Consider the following 10,324-nt stretch of genomic DNA (forward strand, 5'->3'; position numbering starts at 1 on the left):
CCTTGCAAAGCAAATAATACTGATACCATTACCAGAAACTAGCCGACTCGTGCAGAACAAAGACAGGCCATTGTTTGCGTTTAATAAAGGGGTTCTGTGCTTTGCTATAAGAAGACATAAAATATACGTAGAGTTGTAATTATTGATTTCTGCAACATTGTGTATGTACTAGTACTGTCGTTGAAATGGGATCCTAACTTACACCATTCGTAACTGTCGCCTAATTTTTAATATACTTTCGAATATCGTGGAAATGGGATCCTAACTAGCGCCTTTTGTAACTTTATGTAGGAGATAAATATACTGTGTTGACAAATCAGAGGCATATAATGAAATTATAACAGCTCTAAATTTAAACCGAACACGTAGCGTGAGGTTTTAAATACAAAATTTAGATCTGTTATAATTTCCTTATATACTTCGGAGTCTGATTTTCCCCCACGCTATGTTTATCCCCATTCTATCATTACCGCGTTATTCAGATTAAAAAATACATACCGTGTTGGAAAAAACACGTCTATATAGTACTTATATACCTCTGAATTAATATATCTCTTGATTAATAACAAATCACAATAGTGTTTACCGAAGTGATGGTAGAATGCTAAATACACTTACGAATGCCTTCCGTAACTCAATTTGACTTTTGCAGACATTTACGCCCCCTGGGTATGTCAGAAAACTACGGCGTTGGTTCGAAGCTCAGTTCCCTGCGATGATGTCTCTGGGTTTATTAGTTCAGTACTCGTGTGTGATAAACGCCTGAAACCTATATTACTTCCGCCCGACATTTCACATCAAGATGACACAAAGCGAGATGACTGAAAAGAGCTGGTTCAGAGCTGGTGTTAACCTCAACAATACCAACATCCTAACGTACGTGTTTTCTTTTTATTACTTGTACATGTACTTGTACATGAATGCAGTGATGTTAGCATTGACAAGGGACGGTGGGGTAGACTCGTGGTTAAAACGTCAGCTCGTCACGCCGAAGACCCGCGTTCAATTCCCCACATGGGTACATTGTGTGAAGCCCATTTCTGGTGTCCCCGTCTTGGTATTCCTCAAATATTGCTAACTAGACTCACTCATTAGCCTCGATGATAAATCATAAACAGCACATGGCTGCCAGCACGCGGAGGACGGCCATGTGTACGTCCTACCTACAATGGACATCGTTAACGTCGCGATTGTCAGGTGATCCATCTCATAGAAACACTAGTCACCTCTCAGGAAGGTCCCACTTCCTGTCTCTCACCTACCGCGCCATGTCAGTGATTAAGTAAGTTCGCAGTGTATCATATATAACCTAATACAGGGCGCGTGTGTCACCTGCGCATGCATTCTGATGACTTCATAAATCATTTCCCTCAATTATCGTTTGAAGAAACTCATGGACTCCTATGTGTCACTTTTACGTTGCTGATTATGGCAGCAGTGTTTGGACATACGATATGTATTGCCATGGAAATTTGACAGCGTCGGACTTTGCTTACACTATCGACCACGGTTTCTAGTAACATATAACATCAATCATCAAACTAGAAACCTACTCAACATTGTCGATCGAAAATCATAGATTGTACCAGGACCGATCAACTCTACAATGTCACTTGACAATCACACTTGTGCCAAACCCGATCTACACTAAACTGTTACTTGACAATCATATGTGTGCAAACCCGATCTACACTAAACTGTTACTTGACAATCATATGTGTGCAAATCCGATCTACACTAAACTGTTACTTGACAATCATATGTGTGCAAATCCGATCTACACTAAACTGTTACTTGACAATCATATGTGTGCAAATCCGATCTACACTAAACTGTTACTTGACAGTCATATGTGTGCAAATCCGATCTACACTAAACTGTTACTTGACAATCATATGTGTGCAAACCCGATCTACACTAAACTGTTACTTGACAGTCATATGTGTGCAAATCCGATCTACACTAAACTGTTACTTGACAGTCATATGTGTGCAAATCCGATCTACACTAAACTGTTACTTGACAATCATATGTGTGCAAACCCGATCTACACTAAACTGTTACTTGACAATCATATGTGTGCAAATCCGATCTACACTAAACTGTTACTTGACAATCATATGTGTGCAAATCCGATCTACACTAAACTGTTACTTGACAATCATATGTGTGCAAATCCGATCTACACTAAACTGTTACTTGACAATCATATGTGTGCAAATCCGATATACGCTACGTACTACCAGTAGCCAATTAACAATCATACGTGTGCCTGGTCCAATCAACTCTGCATTGCCACTTGACAATCACACGTATGCCAGACCCTATCTACTCTGAATTGTCACTTGACAATCACACGTGCACCAGGCCCGATCAACTCGTCACTGTCACTTAAAAGTGTGAATCACGTTGTCAGCACGCCGAGTACAACGCCTCAGTCTAATGGACACTTATTAACCTGCCTCATGTAATTATTTGAACACTGAGGAGAAATCTCTATTTGTTCTGATGAATTAGTCCGAGCGAAATAGTTAATGAAGGAAAGCTATCCACGTACACGGACACGCGAGTTAGTTCCGATCTCCCTGCATTACAGTACATTGTTAGACAAATGAAAGTTAATTTACGAGGAAAATTGGACTGCATGAACACAACATCTTGGAATTAGCGGCTTCGGGATGATCATCAGTCTCAGCTGTGTCCTGGTGTTCATCTGAACCACACAGTGCCACCAGGGGGCGACAACAACATCCACTTGTTAGCACACGACAGTTTGATCGCTTCTCACCTGCTGTTGTGGAATAATGCCCTTCTCAAATGTCAAGATAATCTCCATTCCAGGGCACCCACGCAATGGCAAAACCTTTGTTTTGCAGTAAAAGGTTGTGGTGAAAAAAGGACATTTGTATCCATGAATAATCCAAGCAGGTGGGCCGCCCCATGGTCCAGTGGAGGAGCTTCAGGGGTGAGAACCCCGGACCACGTCAAACACAAAGTCGTTAAAAGCTGGAACTTGTTGATAGCTTGGCGCTCGACATTGAAGGAAAACAATGGTTGGTCGGCGCGCTGTAATTACAAGTTAAATGAGGCATCCATTTTTAATCGGGAAGGTGGGTTAAAATGTTCAATAAAAGATATTTCACGTGAATAATTGTTAAAGAGATCTAAGAGTACGACCAAGTGAGGAAATGGGGGTGTACTTTTGATGATGGAGATGTTTTATTTTGACATGAAAAATATTTTTCGAACCGAAGTGAGGGAAGCACGTTGCCAACCTTTGCTTGCTTCGCTCGCATGTAAGAAAAGACTGGTCACATTCTCTATGCTGCGCAAATCTGTTTGCGCTACATTTTACCTTTTATTACTAAAAGCTGCGTACATCCCAACACATTCACCCTATTAACACGGGAAAATTGAGCAAAGTTTTACCAATATTTTATAAGGGTACGTGTTATTGGAAACTGGAAATTTGCGGACCAATTGGACACGTTCCTCAATGTTATTTGATAAGGTGGTTGACAGCTATAATTGTAACATATTACTATTGAATTATCATGTAAGGTCATCCTGCGACTGCTGTGTGTTAAACACCTTGTTTGTTTTATTCAGGTGTTGTGTTGTGTGTGGGCTGGTATAGTCATATCCTCTTGCCAAGCGAGCAATTCCCCAAACTCGCGATTTAATAACTCCATATTAGAGCTCGGCCCGGTATCTACCGTCAGAGTGTGATAAACTTGACCTCCTTCAACCCCTATTGGGGCGGATTCAATTTGAACGATTCTGAGTCCCACTACAATCTCAAAGACTTTGTATGATGAAAACCACATATGTTACCAATTATTCAGTCGCTTATACACTTAGCAAGCAGTAAACAATAACCAGCAGTTTTTATCATCTTGCTCCTATTTTCCGAGGTTCTTAAAAGGCATTTAGAAGTTGGTGTGGTAATACAAGACAAATCTTACGGATAACAACTTCTTAATCTTTCACAACATTTCCGGGATAGTTCTCTCCCCTTCGTCCATCTGAAACGTTGTGCAAAATAAACCAAGAAGTTGTTATAAGATTTGCCTTGTATTGCTCTTATTTTGTATATCTGAATCAGACAAGTATATTTGAATTCGAGCAGCGCCCCCTGCTCGTTGTGGAGACACGCAGATATCCACGTAGGGGTGGCCTGACCACTGTCTAACATGTCGCTACATACTACTACTACTACTACTACCACCACCACCACCGCCGCCGCCGCCGCCGCCGCCGCCGCCGCCGCCGCCGCCGCCGCCACCACCACCGCCACCACCACCACCACCACCACCACCACCACTACTACTACTACTACTACTACTACTACTACTACTGAGAGTGCTGCGGCTGTGGCTGCTGCGGCTGCTGCTAATACTACTACTGCTACTACTACTACTATTACTACTGCTAACTGCTGAGACAGAGAGAATGAGTACGGTTTTACTCCGCTTTTAGTGTTATTTCAGCAATATCACGGAGGGAATGGGCTTCACACGTGCCTATGCGGGCAAAAGAACCCGGGCCTTTGGCGTGACGAGCGAGCGCCTTAACCACTATGGATACCCCACTGCCCACTACTGTTAGTAGTTGTAGAAGTAGTAGTAGAAGAAGAGGCGCTGCCGCTGCTGGATCTGCTAGTGCAGGACCTACTAAGCGGGTACTGCTTCTATTGCTACAACTACCACTGCTACTGCTACTGTTACTCCTCATTGTACGAGGCAACTAACGTGATCGGACATTCAGGCTCGCTGACATGTTATCGTATTCAAGATGCGCAACTGATGCGGTTGATCACGGGATTGTCTGGTTCAAACTTGTTTATATACAGACAGCAGCCATACTGAACACTTCTGACTGCCGCGTCAAACAGCAAACAAACATACCACTACTGCTGCCGACATTAGGCCATCGGAAATGACCTCAACATACTGGGGCATTAGCCGTCAAATGAACTATCAGGCTGTTGCCCTAGTCAAAAAGGTTAAATTCCATGAAGCAGCCAGTGTCGAGAGACAACCATTAGCTGTTATTACTCCAACACATTATCAACACCAACAAGAGAAGGCGACTGGATTGCAGACCACAGACCATTCACACACGTTCCATCTGCACGGGGTCGTTACTTCAGAAAATCTTAATCTAAAATTTGCTAAATTATACTATGTTATGCCTTGCCTTCTGTGGACCATTCATTTATATATAAATAATAATTTTGAGACGAATCAAAACATTACATATGTGCAGGAATGTCGCTATTAAAATGCAATCTTGAACTCGATGTCAGAAACTGATTTTGTTATCTCACGGCGCCGTTGATCAGAGAAGATGGTCCACAGATATTCACCGTTAAGATATAAACAGACTGCGGATTCTTTCTGAATGATCCGATCACTTGCTTACATACGCTACGTGTGACTATAGTCCCGTGTCGCTGTATTCCTGACCAGACGACAACTCGCCTTGGTCCAGCTGCAGCATACAAGATCCAGGAAACGGCCATTCCAGACGATGACGTGCAGACGTCTGCGCAAACCTAGCAGACGACATCTTAATCCATGATGTAAGTGCATGCTGCTGACTTGAGACGATTCATCGGGAAATTAGATCGATGCACTGAAGGGTTTGGTAACGAGGAATCCCAACACATTTATACATTTATACAGTAGCAGCTTGTGTCACCGAAACTGTCCCTGGCCATGGTGGCCGTTTTGTCAAAGGATTTGAACAAAATTAGTTGAAAATGTTAAGAGTTGTCACAATGAGAAGTAGAGGGCACATGTTGTTCTGATGAAGCACTAGCTATTGATCTGCCGATGGCAGATTCAAACACCTACGTGTTGTGCGTCAGATACCATCAAACATGGGGTGTACGTGTACCAGATTCGACTGTATAATCCACAATGATACAGCTAGCTACGATTACAGTGAACTAGCTGTAAGCTTAGCGTAAAATCACACTAATCGACGACTTCCAATTCTAACATAATACTTTGAGCATAAACAGGCTCACGGAACGTGAGACAAGTTGACTTAGATCCCCCTTGGGGACAGTTAAGTTTGAACTCTTGACAGGGTTAGCTAGACGCTGTCGCGAGACGCGAAGAAGAAGATTTCGCTATCTTTACTTTCCGTGTAAAGAAGAAATTAAACGTTGTTTGGGGATTACGTCTTTGCCACGGAGCCGTCTTACACAGGTGAAGTTTCTCGCTTTTAATTCAAGGTGAAATGGACTGATAACAAGCAATCCTTTTCCCTTATTTGGTGTGAACATGGTCGTGTTAACAGGCCGAACATCGGTATTAGATTTGCTCCTAACGTAATGGTGGTCCTGCTGCTAATGCACGCTGTCATTTACCATTACAGTTTTGGGACAGGGAAGCGCACATGAACCCTAAGAGATTTTACTAGTGCTTCTGGTCATCGCACCTCCAAACGGGAGAGTCGCACACGTCACTGACTTATCCAGTGTGCACCAAGTGTCGCCACTAGGTGGATAGTCTCAAAAATCAACATCTAAATTTTCCAAGTCAGTCATAGTTTAAAACTCGCATTAATTATTTCCGCGATATTTTCACTGTCGTTCACTACACTACAAACCGTTCTATCCATACCAGGGTCTCCATATGATTGTCTTCTGGCAATCACAGTTATTAGAAAAGGCAAGCAAGTGACCAAAAATCCAGTTTCCACGCTTGCCGAATTTCGCTGGAATTTCATGGTACCGTCGTGCACGTTCCTGTTAAGTGTCTACGATTGGTTAATGTACGTTCAAACATTTGTCTGGTTTCCAGGGATTCAGTGAGTATGATTTTACGCCGTATTTACCAATATTCAATCAATATGTTATTCCGTGTGTCTGACAGAGCTCCAGACCATATGGCCATGTGACCATGTCTGACTAAGCTCTTGACCATGTGGGTATGACCCCCGTAATGTTAAAACTATTTCCAATTCCAAGGTACCCACCATCTCTTTTAAAATCCGGGTAATCATTTCAAATAAGTGTAACAGATGGGACATTTTAATTCAATGCATGTAATAAAATAGGACAAAATCGACCCAACAGTGCCAAATACACTTTTACCCATGTGTAGTCCCCAAACTTTCAAAGCCGGTTTAGCTCTACACATCATTTTAATCGTAGAATATTTGTTGCTTTTCTATGGCTATCAGTACAATCACTGATGACTGAATGGATGGTATAAATCCAGCTAGGGTCCATGCAGGAAGCCCAAGTACTGTAAGCCTCCATAGTTCCTAGAGTGGTGGTCTATTTTCAGTTGTTGACGATTCTCAGCATTTTGATATTGCATAGTCCTAATTTGAAATCCTATTTTAGAGCAGTCTAAGTAAACTTATCCTCAGTACTTTTCCTTACACTCCACTATTGAGTCTAACAAAACCTTATGGGAGGTCGCGTCAAGTAACCTTTGAGATTGACCAATAAGAACACAGCTTACCGAATCGCGGAAGTGGACATTCGCACATACCATCTGAACTTTTTATCTCGAAAAGGTTCGTACCCGAACGATTCCGAATGCCCTTTAGCGTACGCTTGCTTCCGGATGATGCACACGAAGTGCGTACAACCATGACAACGGTGAATAAACTGTCGCTGAAAATGGTGTTTTGGCAATATTCAAGGATGTCATATTAGCTAATGGTAACAATGTAAACAGAAACCCCAAAGCGCATATAGTAGTTGTGTTATATGCGGATTTATGTTTGTGGAGAGTTCTGTGTCTGTGACTTGAATATGTTGGTTAAACCTATCTCGCGTTTGATTGGACGGTCATTGGTCGCTCGAAGGTTACTTGACGCGACCTTCTACCAGGTTTTGTTAGACTCAGTGGTGGAGTGTAACAGACTGTATTTTAGAGATATATCAGTGTGCTTAAAGAAATATTATGTTCATTAGTCTGCATCCGTTCTGGTGTAATACAAGATGCCAAGATGGCTATTTAATGATATAACAGCCGTGTCTTTCTCTATCAATCATTATTCATTTTATTTTTCAAAACCTTGTTCCGATCGTGATGTTTCACGTCCACGCCTCAAATAGCTAATGTTATAAGTGTATTTAAGATATCAGCCGCAATTGATTCTGATTGCCAAACGCGATACTTGCGTATTAAATCAACCGTCCTCTAATGAAGTTTTTCAAGCATGGATCTCTAGGGAAACGTTGTGAGTTAAAGAAGATTCTTTAAACATAAAAGAGAAATAGTTGTCAGCAAGTTGTAATTTAACATACATATTCATTCTGTGTCTATTTGTTATGCTGTTTGTATTTTACCGGAGAATTCTTCTTTACACGCCACATGTTTGGAATCAACCTCAGGTAACAAAAGAAGGCTCTAACCACTGTGCTAACATCGTCGTGTTTGTGGACGCGACTGTTTCTGCCGTCCAGTGGGAGGGACATCCTTGCGTCTATATGTGATATACTTATCACACATGCAGCTAGTATACTTGGAAGCAGTGCACGACAAGCCCAACACTAAGGAATTATATTGCTGAAAGGCGAAGGGTTTGGTTAGATGTTAAATTAAATAAATCAGCTTCATTAGACAAGAAGCTCGTAATTTAACCTCTTATTTGGAGATAGCATGACTGAGGTGTAATTGTGATCACGACTCGTCTTGGTTTGCATCTTGTTTATTTCCTCGACATGAGACGAATGTTCTTGCCGGATTGTCGAAATTGCCATGACGTCATGTCTCCAAGGAGACATGACCTACAGCAAGGCGTATCCTTGTAGGGAATAGCTCTGAAACATGCCATCCTGACATTTCAGACATGCCCACTTGGGGCCGTTTAAGCTATGTTATCTGGACGTATTATAGATAACATACACACAAAATATCTATTTAATGAAAAAATTTCTGTTTGAATGTCTAATAGCTCAGTTGAGATTGACAACTGTCGCTTGTTAGGTAGCAGTCAGCGGGTTTACGATGCATGCTCGGAATCCTGGTCAGGTCAAGCTTACATCGTGTTGTCTCCGATAAATCGATCTTAGAATGAGTGAGTATGCTTTAACGCCGCTTTTAGCCATTCTCCAGCAAAATCACGGCGGGGGACACCGGAAACCGGTTTCACACATTGTACCCAAGTGCCTGAAGTACATGAGAGGTGAAGCAAATGAGCAGTGAGGATAGTCGTTTCAGTTTGTTTGTGGTGGTCTTTCCAGCTAGGAGAATATTTGATCCTGGAAGTTAAGGTGACCGGAAACTATCAACATACTTTCCAATAAGATATCCGGAAGTAGCAGTGACCGGAAGTAATCGAACACCGCCCCATACGATATCCGGAAGTGCCTCTGATCCGGAAACCGCACACGATATCCGATGGGACACCCGGAAGTGCTGGTAAGCATCCAGATGTCTTGTGAGGAGTTTATTGGTAGGATAAGGGTTTCCAGAACTGTCATATTTACTGAATGTGGATGTTTAGGGAATCTGCGAGAGGGTTTCTGCCACATTTGCTTGAAATGTTTATCGTATATTGTGACGTCAGTAACGGGCGAATCACAGAAGTAAACAATCCTAACTGATCAAATCACCAGGTGTGAAAATATCCAACATAAAGATGACCGTTTTGACGGTTCTGTGTATGCTAGAGTTGCACTGATGCTGACGACACACATATTTTCGCTTTCACATTCATCACAGTTTTTAACAGTGGCTCTCGTATGCAGTCTTTTCAATGAAATCTCTCAATAAAGTATCACTAAGCTGTTCGACGTTGACGAAGTCAGCGTGTCTGTTACTCATGGTCCGGAGAGTGTCTGAGATTGACACATCACGTAACTCACAAAACAGATCTGTCTTTTCTCGTCGCCTTCAGGGATTCTATGGCGTATTTTGATTGTAAACTAAAGTGGCACAAAATAAATGAATTCAACATCTCGATTCAAAAAGAATAAGATACATTTGTCTAAGAACGTGATTATTTAAGTTAAGCCTTTTCTGGACAGATCTTGTAAATATTATGTATGAATGGAAACAAGTTGACTGGTGTTTATATATTCTGGAACAAAAGGTTGAGTAAAGATGCAATTGTAGGGTGATATTAGATTACATTGAAACTAATGTGCACGGTTGTGCTTAACGCAGTAATAGAAAGATTTCATTGTTTGCTTTTTTATGGGGCTACAGTTTGTTGTTGAGAAAAACAAGGTTAGTGAAAGTGTCTAATTTTGGTGAAACTCAGTATGAACATGACCATGGTGGACTGGGATTGGAACCATGGTGCTTACGACATTGAGATATTGCTTCCTTTACGAATAATTTCAGAT

This window comes from Haliotis asinina, chromosome 6, assembly GCF_037392515.1.
Source record: "Haliotis asinina isolate JCU_RB_2024 chromosome 6, JCU_Hal_asi_v2, whole genome shotgun sequence".
Classification (NCBI taxonomy): domain Eukaryota; kingdom Metazoa; phylum Mollusca; class Gastropoda; order Lepetellida; family Haliotidae; genus Haliotis; species Haliotis asinina.